Source organism: Talpa europaea (assembly GCF_964194135.1).
Source record: "Talpa europaea genome assembly, chromosome: 5".
Taxonomy (NCBI): domain Eukaryota; kingdom Metazoa; phylum Chordata; class Mammalia; order Eulipotyphla; family Talpidae; genus Talpa; species Talpa europaea.
In genome coordinates, this window is record NC_140071.1 from 52,324,195 (window position 1) to 52,342,791 (window position 18,597).

The 18,597-nt window shown below is 38.3% G+C and overlaps 1 pseudogene across 1 annotated transcript; it reads right to left on the bottom strand.

Moving 5' to 3' along the window:
* Window positions 1-1,201: 1,201 nt before the first annotated feature.
* LOC311170536 (hypoxanthine-guanine phosphoribosyltransferase-like) lies at window positions 1,202-6,272 on the bottom strand (annotated as a pseudogene). The gene is made up of 2 exons: window positions 6,265-6,272; window positions 1,202-1,831 (listed from the first exon to the last, which is right to left on the bottom strand). The product of its transcript is annotated as a hypoxanthine-guanine phosphoribosyltransferase-like (transcript).
* Between the last annotated feature and the right edge of the window lie 12,325 nt (window positions 6,273-18,597).

Sequence of the window (18,597 nt, forward strand, 5' to 3'; positions counted from 1 at the left end):
ATAAGTTAAATGATAGCAATCTAGACCCTCCATTTTCCTCCATCCTACCTCTAACTTCTCCATTCAACCAGAGACTCCCCGCCTTTTTTTTTTGTTTAGAAAAAAGTACTTGTATTATGTATTAGGATTCCACATCAGAATTTTGTTTTCTAAAGAGTTTTTTTATATGTCTGTGTCTGAAAACTACTGGACTGGATTAATGAGTGTAGTCAATGATGCATGCCTTCCTCACTAAGAAGGAGAAAATTATCACAAAAACCTGTGCCCTTTGTCAGAATTTAAAGGAGTCATCATCTTCCTGGCATGTGGTCTTGCTGAAGTGACAAGTTACTGATAACCTTGTGTTGGGTTGCCAAATATTGCATGGGATATACTTATGACAAATATTATTTGCTGTTTATCTGAAATTAAAATTTAACTGGATAGCTTGTATTTTTAAAATTAAGTAGTTTTAAAAAGCTTTTTAAAATTTGTATTTAAAAACCAAACAACTATAAACCAGAGACACACTACGGGGTGGGGTGGGGGGGAGAAGGGAGTAGGATCAAAACAAGGGGGGAGGGAATTGTATGGGGACTGTAACCAAGATGAAAATGCATACATTGTGCAAAAATGAAAAAAAAAATGATATAAAAATGTATAAAATAAAACAAAAAGCAAAGTCCACAAAAACAACCCAACAAAACTGTTGACAAAGATATACCACAAATGATCCAAATAAATTATTGAAATACTACTAAAATAATTCCAGGACATATGGTTTATCTGACATAACAGTATTGTTTAGATGCTGTTATTGACATGAAAATTGTCTATTTCTTACTTTTCTAAATACGTAGTGGTATAATTAACAACATTCAATCATTTTGTTCTATCTTGAATCTATAAAAATAAAAGTAACAAGAAACTAATATTTTGTCTTTAATTTTTTCTAATTTTTTTTTCAGTAGTGGTGTGACATTCATAAATCAAATAACACTCCACCCAAAGGGACCTTGATGATGGTCTATAGGCTCAAAGTATAAATAGAAGTCAGTAATGAATGGTCTATAGGCTCAAAGTATAAATAGAAATCAAATATTTCTGAAATATCTAACAGATAAAATTTTTAGGAGATACATGCAATAAACTCTACTAGCTGGTCACAAAACTAGTAGAACATAGGATTCCAGATGTTCCCAAACTTAAGTGAACTCTCATCTTAAGCTTTATATTTTGCTTGTCTAGTTTCACTAATAACACGAACAATGGTTCAAATCCCTGAAGTATTCATTATAGATAAGGGCATATCCTACAACAAACTTGTCAGGAATTTCAAGTCCAACAAATTCCAGTCTACATCCAGCACTTTAAGGGGTCATTTCACCCACAAGCTTGAGACCATAACTATTTTGGGATTATGCTGATTCACCAAAGAAAGCAAGGTTTGCATTGGTTTGCCAAAGTCAATTATATCTTTACCACTCAGGACATTCTTTCCAGTTTAAGTTGAGAGATCATCTCCACCGATCATTTTATGTTTCCTGTTGACTGATCATTACAGTAGCACATCAGATAAAATCTGCAGTCATAGAAATGGATCTATCACTATTGCAATCCAGTGCTTTGATATAATCCAACAAGTTAGTAAAAGTACTTACAGTCCCCCCTGAGCACATAGAAGGTTATATTGTGATGGCCTCCTGTCTCCTTTATCACACACTTCAGCAAGCTGTCCATAATTAGTCCCTAATGAATAAACACCTTTTTCAAATCCCTAGCATAATGATTAAATATGCAAAATAAATCTAGGTCATAACCTGATTTATCATCATTAATCACTATTGTGGGGCTTCAGGTCTCCATACTGAAGACAGCTGGCACTCAGACTGAGGGCAGTCTGGGGAAGAGGGAACCTGCATGTCCTGTATTTTTGTTTGTTAAAATCCGGCAACCCAAATCAATGCGTAGTTTATAACAAAATAGTGGATGGATTCTCCTGCATAATGATTTCAATAAATGTTGACAAAGAAGTTCCCACATCATGGCTACATGCATCAGAGTACATTAATCCTTTGGCCTGTCATGCTAGCTTTCCCAGCAGCCAGAAATCCTTCCTTACCTGAATGAGAATATAGGAACAAGCGTTGTCTTAGTTTTTTTTTTTTAGGTCAGAAATGCCTTTTTCTCTCTCAGGACATTGAAGACAAATTAGCCCAAATTCTGCCACAGAACTGACTTCTCCAATTCTTGTTTTTGTTGTTAAATAAATAATATTCCATCTTGGAAATTTCAGTATTTTAATATTTTAATTAGGATATTGATGGGGTCTTGGAGTAATTTATCAACATCAGATACTTGTTTTTATTTTTATGGAACTTGCTTTTTATTTATTCCTGTAGTTTTCATTTCTTTTCTTTAAAATCAAGTTTGGTTGATTTAACATTTTTTTACAAAACTATACAATTTCAGTGGCACAACTTCAGACCACCACTGTAGCTTCCCCACCACTGCAGCTCTAGCGCCACACCCTGTCACCCTGACAACCCCCCCTTCCCCTCTGGTGACCACCATATTTTTCACAAGAGTTATTTTTTGTTGTGATTTACCAGTTTGTTTTCTCTGGTTATTTGTATTTCACAAATGAGTGAAATCATCAGGTAATTCTCTTTCACTTCCTGGTTTATTTCCCTTAGCATAATCACCCCAAGTTCTATACGTATTATTGCTAGGGGCTCAATTTCATTTTTTAAAATAGCTGAGTAATCTTACATTGAGTATATATTCCACAATTTCTTTATCCAATTGTCTGTAGATGGGCCTTTAGGTTGATTTCATTACTTGACTATTGTGAATAACTAACACAGAGGTACATGAATCTTTTTGTATTAGTGTTTTCACATTCTTCAGATGAATACTTAGGAGTGGTACTGCTGGGCCATATAGTATTTCCACTTTTATTCTTATTTATAGTTACTGATTTTTTCTTAATAAATGGTTTATATTTTTACTGAAGTAACATTTGTTTACAACTCTGTAGATGATCAAGAGTGTAGGATCGCACCACTTCAGATGTTACCACACCACACCCACCACCAACGCACCCATACATAGTCCTCTATTATAGTCCACTCTTCTCCTCCCCCTCTAGTAACCTCAATTTTACAGTCAGATTTCTAGGGTTTGTTTTTGTCTGACCCTTTATTTTGTTTCTCTGTATTCCATTTTTAGTTTTTAAAGGAATCCCCACACTGTTTTCCATAGAGGTTGCATCAGTTTTCCTTCCCACCATGAGTGGATAAGTTACTTCCAAACCCTTGTCAGCACTTGTTGTTTCTAGTCTTTTTGAAATAGGTCACTTTCATAGGGGTGAGGTGGTATTTCATTGTGGTTTTGACTTGCATTTCTCTTATAATAAATGAATTTGAGCATTTTCCATGTGCCTCTGGGCCTCTGTATGTCTTCTTAGGAGGAGTATCTATTTAGGTCTTTTGCCCACATTTTGATTGGGTTTTTTGTTGTTGAGCTATATGAGTTCTTTATGTATTTTTGAAATTACTCCCTTGTTGGATATATAATGTGCAAATACCTTTTCCAGTTAGTAGATTTTCTTTATGTTTTTTGTGGGTTTCTTTTGCTATACAAAAGATTTATAATTTGATGTGGTCCCATTTGTTAATTTTTGTGTTTATTTTCGTCATTGGAGTTGAGTCCCCAAATATATCTTTGATATCCAGGAGTGTATCACTTATGTTTTCTTCTATGATTGTATAGTTTCAGATCTTATAACTAACTGTTTAATCCACTTTGAATTAATTTCTGTGTATGGTGTTTAATAATACCATAAAGTTCATGTATGAACTGTCCATTTAAGGGTGGATTTAAATTTGGGGTCTCAATTCTATTCCACTAGTTTGTGTGTCTGTTTTTGTTTCAATGCTATATCATTTTTATTACTATTGCTTTGTAGTATCATTTGAAACCAGGATACATGAAACCTCCAAGTTTCTTCTTTTCTCTCAGGATTGCTTTTTGGTCTTTTGTGGTTACATATAAGTGTTAGAAATGTTTGTTATTTTTGCTTGAAAAAAGTCATTGGGATTTTGATAGGTATTATGTTGCATCTGCAAATTGCTTTAGGTAATATGATCATTTTAATAATGTTAATTCTAAGAACCCATGAACATTATATATTTCCATTTCTTTGGGTCTCCTTCTATGTCTTTTAACAATGTTTTATAGTTTTTGATGTGTAGGTCCTTCACATCCTTAATTGGATTTATTCCCAGGTTCATATACTTTTTCTTTCTTTTTAAAAAATTATGTGTATTGAGGTAACATTGCTTTACAGCACTGTGTATGTTTCAAGGGTATGTTCATGCCTCTGCAAGTGCCTGCTCTCACACTGTACCCACCACCAAAAATCTTCCATCATAGTCCATTATCCCCCTCCCCACTTTGATCCCATCCTCTCACTCTCCTTTTCTGGTTATCTCAGTTTTCTGAAAAGAAGAGTTTGTTTTTTAATTTTAAAAGGTGTTCTACATATGCATGAGATCACTTGCTATTTTTATTTCCCCTTCTGATTTTTATTTTGCTTAACATAATCCCTTCCATAGTTCCACCCATATTGTCACAAGTACAAAATTTCATTTTAAATAGCTGAGTAGTATTCCATTGTATCATATACTTTTTCTTAAAGAGATAATTAAAAACTTTGTTTTTGTTATCTTAATCACTTTTCCTTTGAAACTTCAGTTCTTTTTTTATGTTATCTTGCCAACTACTTGGTTCATTCTACTACAAACATCTTGCTCTGATGCTATATTCTTCTCTCTCGGTTAGAAATTATAAGTTCCTGTTAGATATCTGACCTTATTTGGAACCCCTGGGTAGCTGCATTTGCCTTTTGTCTCTTGTTCATCTCTCTCATTTAACTCCCATCACAATAAATACCAATATAAGAAAGGTTTCTAATAAAATTAAGTCCATGTTTGGAACAATCTATTATATGAAGGGTTAATAACAACTTTAGGTATGTGCTATGTCCTTACATTTGTTATTACATTCAAGCCTTATAATCCTATGAAATAGGTATTTTATATCCATTTTATAAAAGAAGAAACCAAGACACTGAACAAAGTAACTTGCCCAAGTTCACACAACAGGAAGTTTCTAGAGCTAGGATATGGGCCCATATCTCTGTCTCATTTCAAAATTATTCATGGATGTTGTGTTAGTCTCTACAGATGGGGCCTTGTTAGCCTGGCTTTAGTCAATTATGACCAGTAATAATCTGATGGAGTGTGTGCCTATTACAGCCATCCCAATAATAAAACTAATTGTGTACTTTTTCCATTGTGGGTATGAGAATTTAGCAGAACTCTCTCAGTGGATCTGTTTTCCAACAGAAGTGGTTTTTCTTCAGTAACTGTTATGCTTCACCTAGAAGAGTTAGCTGTCTAAATGGTTGTCATCTCATGTTCCAGTTAACTAATTTAAAAGTTAAGCTACATATGATCAAAGCCCAGCATCGAATTGGGGGGGGGGGATATATGTGTTTGTGTAATTATAACATTTCTTTCCCCTGCTGTGTTCAGTTCCCTCTGTTTGTAGAATTATTAAGCAGAAGTTTGATGTTGGCATTCTTTCTTCTCCAGATCCCTCAACCTGGAACCTAGTTTTTAACAATGTGTTAATTTTAGCACCATTTTTTGGTTCATTAAAATAATTGGCAAGTTCCTTGTGTTCATCACAATGGGAGTTTACCTATTTTTAACTGTCTAAAACTTATTGTGGTAGTGCTATTTTTACTTGGAAAATAATTCTTTATAAGTTATTTCTGAAATTTTTTCCCAATAAGGAGGTCCATTTAACTATTTCCAATTCATTGTGGACAGAAAACTAAGTCTCACAGAAGTTAAATATTGTGTAAAGGTTTTCCCAAAGCTTAACCCGAGTGCCTGCCTCGGTTGAGAATCAGGATCTGCTGCTGTCACTTTCCTTGGCAGCAAAAATGATTCCACCCATAGTGTGTATAACTCTTAGCCCTGCCTTCTTTCTACTTATAGCCAGTTATCCTCTATAGCATGAAGGACACAATCATCACACTAGGGGAAATGATCAGATTTACTCCCTCCTGAGGATGTGCCCCTCATCAAGAAGTTTGCTCAACTGTTGACATGGATTGGCTCTACTTCTCTCATCACCCAGTCTATTTTGGGATGGTTTAGTGAGTGATGTCGGGTTAAGGTCCACAAGGTGTCACCTTTCTCTTCTACTCACCATCTCATAGTGGTTGTACACTTACTCCTCTGGGGTGGTTTCATTGATGCCTGCATTCGTTCTGCTGGAGTGGCAGGGTGGTGAACACACTGAGAGGCAAGTACTGTTTTCCTAAGTTTCACTGACATTTTACCAGTGAATTGTCCCTCAGTTGATTTTGAAGGAGAATGAGTGACACTGCAGAATATCTGAATTTAAGTACAAATGTGGTATTTGGGGTGGACAACAGAATATTTGAACTTGGTTTCGATCCTCAGTCCTCTTGTCTGGCTGCCCTCATATTTGTTGTCTCCTGAGCTCTAGACTTTTTTTTTTTTTTAAATAATAAATTTTATTTTTATATTCCCCCATACAATTGCAAACGCCCCATTCTGACCCCAATCCTTCCCCTCCCGCCCCTCACCCCCCAAAAAGTGTCTCTGGTTCATAGTTTTTTGTTGATTTTGATTTTCACTTTCTTATATTCATTTTCCTGGTCCCTTATTTAAGTTTTCTAGATTCCTGCTATGAGTGAGACCATCCGGTATTTTTCTTTTTCTTTCTGGCTTATTTCGCTGAGCATGATCCCTTCCAGCGCCATCCATGTTGCTGCAAATTGCATGTGTTTATCTTTTTTGAATGCTGAGTAATATTCCATGGTATATATGTACCACATCTTCTTGATCCAGTCATCTATTTTTGGGCATTTGGGCTGTTTCCAAAGCTTAGCTATTGTAAATAGTGCTGCTATAAACATAGGGGTGCAGGTGTTCTTTGGAATTGATGTTTCTGTGTCCTTTGGGTAAATACCTAGGAGTGGAATTGCTGGATCATATGGAAGCTCTATGTTTAGTAGGTCCAGAAATCTCCATACAGCTCTCCATAGTGGTTGGACCAGTTTGCACTCCCACCAACAGTGCAGAAGAGTTCCTTTTTCTCCACACCCTCGCCAACATTTGTTGTTGCTAGTTTTTTTAATATGCGCCATTCTCACTGGTGTAAGATGGTATCTCATGGTAGTTTTGATTTGCATTTCCCTGATTACAAGTGATGTTGAACATTTTTTCATATGTCTGTTGGCCATTTGCATTTCCTCTTCAGAGAAGTTTCTTTTTAGCTCTTCTGCCCATTTTTTGACTGGATTATTTTCTTTGTTGTTGCTGAGTCTCATCAGCTCTTTGCAGATTTTTGTGATCAGTCCTTTATCATTAGTGTTGGGTGCAAAAATGTTCTCCCAGTTGGTGGGGTTTCTCTTTGTTTTTGTTATTGTCTCTTTTGCTGTGCAGAAGCTCTTTAATTTGATGTAGTCCCAGCTGTTTATCTTTGTCTTCACTATCACTGCTTTGGGTGATGTGTCTGTAAAGATGTCTTTGATGTGCAAATCCCGTAGTGTTTCGCCTATATTTCCTTCTATGTATTTTATGGTTTCAGGTATTATGTCTAGTTCTTTAATCCATTTTGAGTTGATTTTTGTGTATGGTGTGAGGTAGTGGTCAAGCTTCATTCTTTTGCATGTAGCGACCCAGTTTTCCCAGCACCATTTATTGAACAAACTTTCTTTGCTCCAATGCATAGTCTTTGCTCCTTTGTCAAAGATTAGTTGACCATAAATCTGTGGGTTTATTTCTGGATTTTCTATTCGATTCCATTGGTCTGTATGTCTGTTCTTGTTCCAATACCATGCAGTTTTGATGATTATGGCTTTGTAGTATAGTTTGAAGTCTGGGAGTGTGATGCCTCCATTTCCTTTTTTTCTTTTCAGTAGAGCTTTGGCTATTCGGGGTTTTTGGTGATTCCATATGAATTTCATCAATAATTTTTCTATTTCTTTGAAGAATGCCATTGAGATTTTGATTGGAATAGCATTGAATCTGTATATTGCTTTTGGTAGGATGGCCATTTTAATAATGTTTATTCTTCCAATCCATGAGCAGGGGATGTCTTTCCATTTCTTTGTGTCTTCTTCTATTTCTTTTAACAGTGTTTTATAATTTTCTTTGTATAGGTCCTTTACCTCTTTTGTTAGATTTATTCCCAAATATTTGATTTTTTTGTTTTGATAATAAAAGGGATGTTTTTTTTTTATTTCTTCTTCTTCAGATTTATTGTTTGTGTATAGGAAGGCTACTGACTTTTGCATGTTGATTTTGTATCCTGCCACTTTACTGAATTGATTGATGAGTTGAATTAGTTTTTCTGTGGAGATTTTGGGGTTCTCTATGTATATTATCATATCATCTGCAAATAGTGATAGTTTGACTTCTTCTTTTCCTATTTGGATTCCTTGGATGTCTTTCTCTTGTCTTATTGCTCTGGCTAGGACTTCCAGTATTATATTGAAAAGCAGTGGTGAGAGTGGACATCCTTGTCTTGTTCCAGATCTTAATGGAATTGCTTTCAGCTTTTCACTATTGAGAATGATACTGGCTGTTGGCTTGTCATAGATGGCCTTTATGATGTTGAGGTATGTTCCTTGTATCCCAAGAATTTCAAGGGCTTTTATCATGAATGGGTATTGCACTTTGTCGAAAGCTTTCTCAGCATCTATTGATATTATCGTATGGTTTTTATATTTCTTTTTGTTGATGTGTTGGATAACGTTGATTGATTTTCGGATGTTAAACCATCCTTGTGCCCCTGGAATGAATCCAACTTGGTCGTGGTGAATTATCTTATGGATACATTGTTGGATTCTGATAGCTAAAATTTTATTGAGGATTTTTGCATCAGTGTTCATTAGGGAGATTGGCCTATAGTTTTCCTTTTTTGTGTTGTCCTTATTCGGTTTTGGTATTAGTGTAATATTGGCTTCATAGAACGTGTTTGGTATTGTCCCTTCCTTCTCAATTTTTTGGAAGAGTTTGTGAAGGATAGGCACTAATTCGTCTCTGAATGTTTAGTAGAATTCATTTGTAAATGCATCAGTTCCTGGGCTTTTGTTTTTGGGGAGGTTTTTGATTACCATTTCAATTTCGCTGCTTGTAATTGGTCTGTTTAGGTGTTCTATTTCTTCTTTATCTAGCTTTGGGTGAATGTAGAGTTGTAGGAATTTGTCCATCTCCTCTAGATTGTTGAACTTGTTTCCATATAACTCTTCGTAGTAGTTACTGATTATTCTTTTGATTTCTGCTGTGTCCGTTGTGATTTCTCCTCTTTCATTTATGATCCTGTGTATTTGTGCTTTCTCCCTTTTTTCCTTTGTGAGCCTGGCTAGGGGTTTGTCTATTTTATTTATTTTTTCAAAGAACCAGCTCTTGATTTCATTGATCTTTTGGATTGTTTTTTTAGTTTCAATTTCATTTATTTCTGCTCTGGTTTTTATTATTTCTTTTCTTCTACTGGTTTTGGGGTTTTTTTGTTGTTCTTTTTCTAGATCTTTGAGCTTCGAGATTAGGTTGTTTCTTTGAGTTCTTTCTTGTTTTTTGATGTGAGCTTCTATTGCTATATATTTTCCTCTTATTACTGCTTTTGCTGCATCCCATACATTTAGGATATTGGTGTCCTCCTTGTCATTCAATTCAAAGAATTTTTTAATTTCTTCTTTGATCTCCTCGTTAGTCCAGTGGTCTTCCAGTAGTGTGGTTTTTAATCTCCATGAGGTAGGATAGTTCCTTGCCTTCTTTTTATGATTTATTTCTAGTTTGATGCCTTCGTGGTCAGAAAAGATGGTTGGTATGATTTCAATCTTGGTGTATCTGTTGATGTTTGTCTTGTGCCCCAGTATGTGATCTATCCTGGAGAATGATCCGTGTGCGCTTGAGAAAAATGTGTACTCCGTTTTTTTTGGGTTTAGTGTTCTATAGATGTCTGTTAAGCCCAAATGCTCTAGGTCCTTATTTAGAGCTTTAGTTTCTTTACTTATTTTTTGTCTTGTTGATCTATCCATTGTTGATAGTGGTGTGTTGAAGTCTCCCACTACGTATGTGTTTTCTCTGATGTCTGTTTTCAGAGAGGACAACAGTTGTCTGATATATTTTGGTGCTCTTTCGTTTGGTGAGTATATGTTAATGAGTGTTATTTCTTCTTGAAGTATTGTCCCCTTAATCATAATGTAGTGACCATTGGGGTCTCTTTTTATTTTTTTGAGTTTGAAGTCTGTTTTATCTGATATAAGTATAGCTGTTCCTGCTTTCTTTTTTGGCCCATTTGCTTGTAGGATTGTTTTCCATCCTTTGACTTTGAGCCTATTTTTTTCTTTTGTAGCTAAATGTGTTTCCTGGAGACAGCAAAAGGTTGGGTTTTGTTTCTTAATCCAGGCTGCAACTCTGTGTCTTTTTATTGAAGAGTTTAGTCCATTTACATTTAGAGTTAATATTGATAAGTTAGCATCTGTATTTGCCATTATGTTTGTCTTTCCTTTGATTTTATTTATTTATTCTTTTAATAACTTTTTTTTTTGTCTTCTTTTGTTGTTATTCATCCCTCTGAGGTTCTGGCTTTAGGATTCCTTGTAGTATTTTTTGGAGTGGGGGTTTAGTCGTAATGAAATTCCGAAGTTTCTCTTTGTCTGGGAAGGTCCATATTCTTTATTCATGGAGGAAAGAGAGCTTTGCGGGATAGAGTATTCTTGGTTGGCATCTGTTTTCTTGGAGTCTGTTGACTATGTCCCTCCACTCTCTCCTTGCCCGTAGTGTTTCTTCAGAGAAGTCTGATGTCAGCCTGATTTGTTTTCCTTTGAATGTTATCTGTTTCTTTCCTCTTGTCAGCTTCATTATTTTTTCCTTGTCCTGGATTCTTGGGAGCTTTACTATTATGTGTCTTGCTGTGTTTTTCCTTTCGTCGTGGAAGTTTGGTGTTCTTCTTGCTTCTTGTATATCAATTTTCAGCTCCTTCTTCGCGTTTGGGCGGTTCTCTTCAATTATATCCATGAATATTTTCTCTGTTCCTACATCTCTCTCCTCTCCTTCTGGGATTCCTATAACTCTTATATTTCCTTTCCTCATGGAGTCAGATAGTTCCCGAAGTCTTTCTTCATTCTTTTTCCTTTGTACTTCTCTTTCCTTTTCTGTTTTGGTTCTTTTTATTTCTGTGTCTTCAAGAGTACTTATTCGCTCTTCCATTTCACCTATTCTGCTTTCATTGCTTTTCCCAGAATTCTTTAGTTCCTCCATTAATTCTTTGATCTCCTGCATTTCTTTTACTTCCCTCTTTAGGGACTCAATTTCCTTCTTCTGATCTATCACTTTTTTAATCATGGCAATTTTAAATTCTCTTTCTGGAAGGCTCAGAAGTTCTTCCAAGTTGCTGTCGTTGCAATCTGGGGTTGGTTTTCTTTTTGTGGTGTGCTTCTTTCCTGAGGAGTTGTTAGGTTGCGTGTGGTTCTTATACTCCCTACTGTCTGTTTTCTAATTTGTCGTATGCGTTGGGACACTGTGTTGCTCGGACTGACTGGCATCTTGGGTGAACTTCTCCGCTCCCCTCTGGCTCTTCCAGGAGCCATCTCTGTCTTCTGGGGGAGCTTTCTGCTGGTTTTAGGCAGTTTTTACTGAAGAAATGTCCCTGTTCTAAAATGGCGAAGCGGGATGCAGTCCCTGCGCCTCCGGTTTCAGGCACACTCTTCTGCGCACCCGGTCTGCCCCGGACGTGGGTGCCTGCTCCCTCTGTGGGCTCAGACTGCTGGTCGGAAGGGGCCTGGCGTGGGCTAACTTCCCGGCTGGCCACTGGGTCCTCCAGAAGCCTTCTGCCCTTTTCAAGCAGTCTTAAGAAATTTCCTGTTCTATGAGGTGTTAGTGACTTTTTTTCCTGGTCGCTAGGTGGCGCCAGAGATCTCTCCTATTGTCCTTGGGGGGCTGTTTTTCGCCTCCCCCCACCCCGTGGGACAGGGAACAGAGCGGGAATGGTAGGGTACACCTCAACAGCTTTGGGGTGCTGTGTCTGCCTTGTGCCCCACCGTCGTGGAGAACCCACGCCCCGAATTTTCGTGCCCCGGGTCTCAGTTCAAAGCCCTCAGGTCCAGGACGCGGGCTGTAGCCCAGTTCAGTGGCGCGGGAATGGCGCCTTTTGCACCGCTCCTGTGCCTGGGCGCCTGGTTCCTGCTTACTCAGGGAGGGACCTTCACCTCAGTGAGGACCTCCGCGCGTCTCCCCGCAAGCCTAGGTCGCAGGCGCGGGGACCTGGGCAGCCGTGATCCCGGTCTGCACTTGCTTTTCAAGCGTGCCAAGCGCGCCGCTTTTCTGCGCAAGCTTACCGGCAGCCCGGGCTGTGTGCGCGTCTCCCGGGGTCTTTGTTCTTCTCTAATGGCGCCCGGAGCCGTTCGCTCACTGCCACGGCGAATCCTGCAGGGTTCTCCGCAGCTCCCGTTCACGGGGTGTGGTGGCTGCAATAGTTCCTTTCCATTCACAGTCCCGCTTGCTGGGTCGTTTGTTCTTGTTGGCCGTTTTGGTTTGTTGTTTTCCTCCTCTAGTTCAGTGGGGTGGCCCGTGGCCTTCGCCTTCCCTTCCAGGCTGTAACAGCAGCAAAGCTGGGAATAGTTTCAGTTGCTCTGCTACCTGCAAAGCCTCCAAACTTTTCTTCTCTGAGGTTGGCTGCTGGAAGCCTCTCCAAATCCTTCAGAGGCCTGTAACAGCTTTCTGGAAGATCAGCATGATGGGGCAAAAGTGGCTGACGCCAGAATTGCTGAAAATTCCTAGACTTTTTTTTTTTAAGATTTATTTTTATTTATGCATACAAGAACTGGGGTGTAGGCCAGAGGGTTGTGTGGGTGGGGTGGTGGTGGTGAGAGGATTCACTAGAGACACAATGGGGAGAATAGGTGGATCAACTGAAATGCACTGCTGAAGGGAGCAGCGGGTAAGACAGAAGAGGTCTCATCACCCATGTGGGTTACCTCCCTGGGCAGGGATCGAACTCATGCTGGTGATAGGTTGATAGCACTGAGTCTTTAACCCCTGCGCCACCAGGGAGGTCCCTTGAGCTCTACACTCTTTATGTCCTCCAGTTGTCTTCTGGACTTCCTCTTAGGTTTATAAAAGGCAGATCTAAGTCAGCATGTTTAAAGACTCTTCAACATCCCCCATAAAGCTCATCCTTCTTTCTTGGTAAAGGTCAACTTCTATCTTTCAGCTCCTCAGGCCAAAATCTGGACCTCATCTGTCATTCCTTTCTTCCTCTCACATTTTACAGCAAATCAATCCTCAAATCCTGTCAGCAGTCCTGTCACAATATGTTCAGAATCTGAATTCCTTTTCATCACCTGTGTCTATCACCCTAGTCCAAACTTCTCCTTCTCTCTTCTTGGCTTGCTCTTCCTAGTCCCTTCTCTGGGCAATTGCAGACTGGCATTTAAAAAGCATAGATCATGGCCTTCTTCAGAAAATCCTTCAATGGTTTTCCATTTTACTTGATATAAAAAGCAGTACCCTACATGATCTGCCCCCTCCCACATATCTAATCTCCCTTTGTGTTTTGCTCCCGATGTTTGTGGATTTATTCAGTGTGATGTGATGTAGCCCCCTCCTGCACCCCCATCTCTGATCTTCAGTCCTTTGCCCCTTGCTTCTCATCCAGGACCAACCATCACAATGAATTTACCTGGGGCATGCCAACTACATTCTGCTCTGGTTCTTGCATCTGCCTGGAACAGTCTTGCCATTGAGACCCATATGACTCCCTCTCTTCCTTTACCTCCCTGGGAACTGGAACCCAGAAGCTTGGTCCTTGTCTTGGCAGGGAAAGATTTCAACATCGAGATCAAAGTTAGGCAAAAAGCAAGAGGTCTACTGTCAGATAAAGAGAAGGACAGGAAAAGCTCTCTGAACAGAGAGGGGTCCTGAGTGGGTAGCCGCTAAGGGAAAAGAAGAAAGGGCTTATATATTTTTTAGTCTTTTTATTTGAAACAGGCAGAACTCCAAAACGGGTTTTCGCTGGTTTTGACCATTCGTCATCAGTTGGGGCCGGGTCTCCTTGACCGGATGACATCTGGTTCTTTTAAGGCAAATCGTGCTAATCTTGGTCAACACAGGTGTTTGCTCAGGGGGTGTGCTTGGCTGTGGAATTTCCTGGGTGTTATCAAGGCTGAGGCCTTCCCCTCTCCACTGTGCTGGTGACTTTACTGCCTACATTCCCAACTTACTTCCTCCTTTAATATCACCTTATCAGAAAGTCTTCCTTGGCCTGGATCAAATGCTATCCCCATCTAAGAGCAGATCCTTTTAAAAAAATCTTTGCTTATTGCACATCTCCATTACCTTGCACAAGGTAGGTAGATACTGAGCAAATATCTGCATTCAGTGTATATAAATAAATGCATTAATTCTCAGGCAAGAAAAGAGTTTTGTTACTGTTTTTCCTTGACTGTCTTTGATTTAGCTTGGATTCCAATACCACTCTGGTTTACAAAATTAGTATCTTGTATAATCTTGGACAAATCACGTAAACCACTTTCTTTGTTATAAAATTTAAGGTTGGGCTAGGTAACATGAAGGCAAGTTTTAGTTTTTTTTTGTTTTGTAAATGTGGCATCTCTTTTGAAATCCAACAATTGTTGGAGGTTGGAGTCTATTCGCTGTCCGTGTACCTGTGTCTGAAGTGATGGAGACAGCCTGCCCTCCCTATTTCCTATCCACTTTGTGAATCCTTCCTCCTTCTCACCATCAAACACACTGTGTACTTGTGTTATGACATGAAGCATGCAGGAAGAGCTGTACAACGAGTTGCCTGAGTAGTTAATAGTAATAGATCATCAAATTTTAGATAAAATTTACGTTCAAAAGTCAGAGTGAATTCAAGATTATTTGTAAAAAAACTTTGGCCTTCCTTGTCTACATGCTGTTATCCTTTCTTGAGTGGGAGAGAAATGGTGGAATGTGGAATTATTCATCACCTAGCGATTGCCTTGGGGGAATGTCTTATATGTGAATGCCACTGGTTTTATGTATTGTGGTGGAAAAACAAAAGATTGTGAAGCACCAGTTTTGTAATGCTTGAGACACAGAGGTAAGTAATGTGGTCTCAGTCTTCATCAAGTTTTAGATTAAAGAATCTATTTGTACTGTAGAAGAACACAAGTTAGTGTGTGTGACTGCCAGATGTGTGTGCAGTCTCTGCTGGAGCTTCAGGGTGGCTTCCTTGTGGGGATTGGTTCACAAGAGAAAGGAGACTTTAGCAGTGTCGTGAGTGGTCTCTCCTCCCAAGACATGATTCACAAGATGCTGTCCTCTCCTTTTCCTTTGCTGTGGGCAATGATAGCTTGGTTGGCACTCTTAGGTTTCTGTACTGCTCCTGGTGGTCCCCCTGTACCACAGTCATAGACTGTCTTTCAGTTATTCTGGTTCAGGTGATTCATCCGGATAGGATCCTGATAAGCCAGGCTCCAAATTTCCCTTTCGATGGGAACAGATGAGACCTCTAGCTTATGTCTAATTTTTTTTTTGTAATGTGCAACCTTAGAGAAAGATAAGCTTCATATTTGAACCAAAGGAGAATGAGTACAACTTTTAAATTCCCAGCCTTCTATTTCAAATCTCTTGACTTTGGAATCCTATTTGTCCCTGTAACGTGTGCTACCCTGGATTAATCAAGGAAGAGTTTGTCCTTGGTCACCTAAATAATATGGTTGACAATATAATTTATTTTCCAAAGTGGAACATTGTTGTGAGTGCAAAGGTGTACTACAAGTAATTATTCAGGGACAACAGTTGTAAACCAGAATTGTTGAAGGCAAATAGATTGTGTATTTACTATACAGATAAAGTAAAGGGATATTATAATTGGCTTTCATTAATCTAAAATCACAATTCTGACCCAGAGGAAGTAAGGCTTTGTTTGCTAGAATAACCTCTTGGGCATGTTCAGGGGCACTATTCTGGGTGCCAGGGAAGTCTTTTGCCTGTCCCAGTGGCTGAATAAAGGCCTGCTTGGGGTTTCAGGACCACTTGACGATTGAAAAATCTCACTGCTAGTCAGAGACCAGGTGGCAATATAGGTAATATCTTGTCGCTTCCTAGCATTTCCTTTGATATGGAATTAAGATCAAGTAAAACTCTTTGAGAGGTCTGTCTTAGTATCTTCAAATTTTGTATCATTGTGATCAAAAGAATTGAAGCATAGCCTGGCCCAGGGAAGAAAGTGATTCTAAGTCTGGCAGGGCTACAATAGATGAGAAAGACACAGCTCCTTAGAGAGGAAGGGCAAGAGCACTTCAATCAGGACTAGCCCTGTGAGCAAAGGCCAAACCCCAGGGTGCCAGCTGCTGTACAAAGCAAATTAAAGACCTGAGTCACATCACCAATGCACTCATGTGTTTGCAGGGCTAGGCTTATTTGGAGGGATACATTTTCTTTATAAACCTTTCATCAACTAAAAATGTGAAGAGATGCTTCAAAGCATCAGACCTCCCCAGTAGCCTGGTGTGTGCGTGGAAGCTGATGCCCCTCATTTGGCTTTGTGCTGTTAGCTCAGATGCAGTATTTGGGATTATCTAGCTAATTACTACACTGGTATTCTGTCTGCCTCTCAAGGGATTTCCCTTTAGACTCTCTGATAGAAACATTTTATTTTCTCTAGAAGAACAGTTTGGTCATCCTTTGGGTAGCAGCTCTTATTTCTGTGCCAAAGGTTGTATTTATTTCCACAGCTTGAACATACCCTTTTCCCTTCATTGTCTTAGTACATGGTGTTCTTACTGCTAATTTATGGGGAGTAGTTTGCATCATGCTCTCTAGCCTGGTGATCATCATTTCTGTTTTGAAAAACTAAGGTGTTTTCTAACAGTGGAAAATTCATCATGTGCATTCATAAATTTGTGTATATATATTTTAAATTTGTCAAAAAACAGGGAGCTAATGGGGTTTGTAAAAACCTTTAGGAAAATCTCTTCTAGGATTAAGTGATATTCTTATGATACCAAGTGAGAAATTTCTACCATTTGGGACCTATTTATTATTTATTATGACTCAGACTGACACTTAGTTGAGTTGGGATTTCAAATATGCAACACAGGTAATAGTTAATTCCTTCAGTAATAAATTATGCCTACAACTCTAATAGCTGCCATAAGTGAATAACTGTGGTTGATATTATAGGCCTAGTGGCTTGGCTCTTCTTAAGCGTGGGTGACTTAGAGAGGTTAGGTAGGTGAGCACATGCTTTCAGTTCCATTATGTAATGTTTGTGAAGCTTAACTATGGAGCCTCCCTATGGACCAAGACTAAAATGATCACGAACACCTATATATAAATTGCTATCTCTTTGTTTTTCTTTCAATTGCCACCTGCAGGCTTTTATTCTTATTCTCTTCCTAGATTTAGAAAGCTTCCCAGGTTGCCTTGAATTTTTTGTCTATGCTTCTGGACCCTTCACTGAAATGCTCCTGCAGGTATACACCTTTGATTAGCTGCCTGCCCTCATCCAATCAAAGCATTACTTTGTCTCCGTAAGCCTTCAGATTCACTGACAGTGCACTGACAGCCTGTTGCCGCTTTCCTGGTTAGAATAACAAAGCCTCCCTGGACAGTCTTTCTCTTAGCTCAAATGAAAAGAGAAATTCAAAGAATACATAACCCACCACTCTCTCTCTGAAAGCTCTTCCACTAATCAGGAACACATTCCCTATGGCAACGATACCAATTCATTCCCTACTTTACTAGATTTAGAAATTTAGATGGTTTCTAGCAAAGAGATGGCTAATGGCTGTGACATTCAAAAGAATGATCAGGAATTCATTGGAGTGGGACTGCAATAGAAAGAACCCTGATGTTCTGTGTGAATCATCACTAGCCCACTTCATTTGTTCATTCACGTTTTATTTGTGTATTCATTCTTAAAGCACCTCTGGAATGCTTCCTAAGTGTGAAACACTAACTGGCACTAGAGAAATTGAGATGAATGATACTGTTTTTTTTTTTTTCTTTTTCCTTCTGATTATATAATAAGTAGTATATTCAGAAAGCCCAGGAGGTGCTTATACTAAAAACTTTTAAGAATTAATATAATTTTTGTAAAGTGACTATATTCAACAATAATTGGAAATAAACCTTTTTTTCTCCTCTGCACTAATAATGAAAATGAAGTGGGAAAAGTATTTCATTTAAAATATGACATAAAATTGTAAAATAATAAAAAATAAGAAAATATTTTGAAATAAATTTATAAGGTATGTACAGCGTGGTGACCATAGTTAATACTATATTACTTATTTGAAAATTGGTGAAAAAGTAGATCTTAAAAGTTCTCATCACAAGAAAAAATTTTGTTATTATATATCACAACAGATATTTGCTAGACTTTCTGTTGTGTGATCATTTCACAATGTATACAAGTATTGAATCATTATGTTGTGCATCTCTGTTAATTATTACCTTATAAACCAAATAAATTAATATTAAAGAGAAAACAAAAATGTAATAAAAAAGGAAC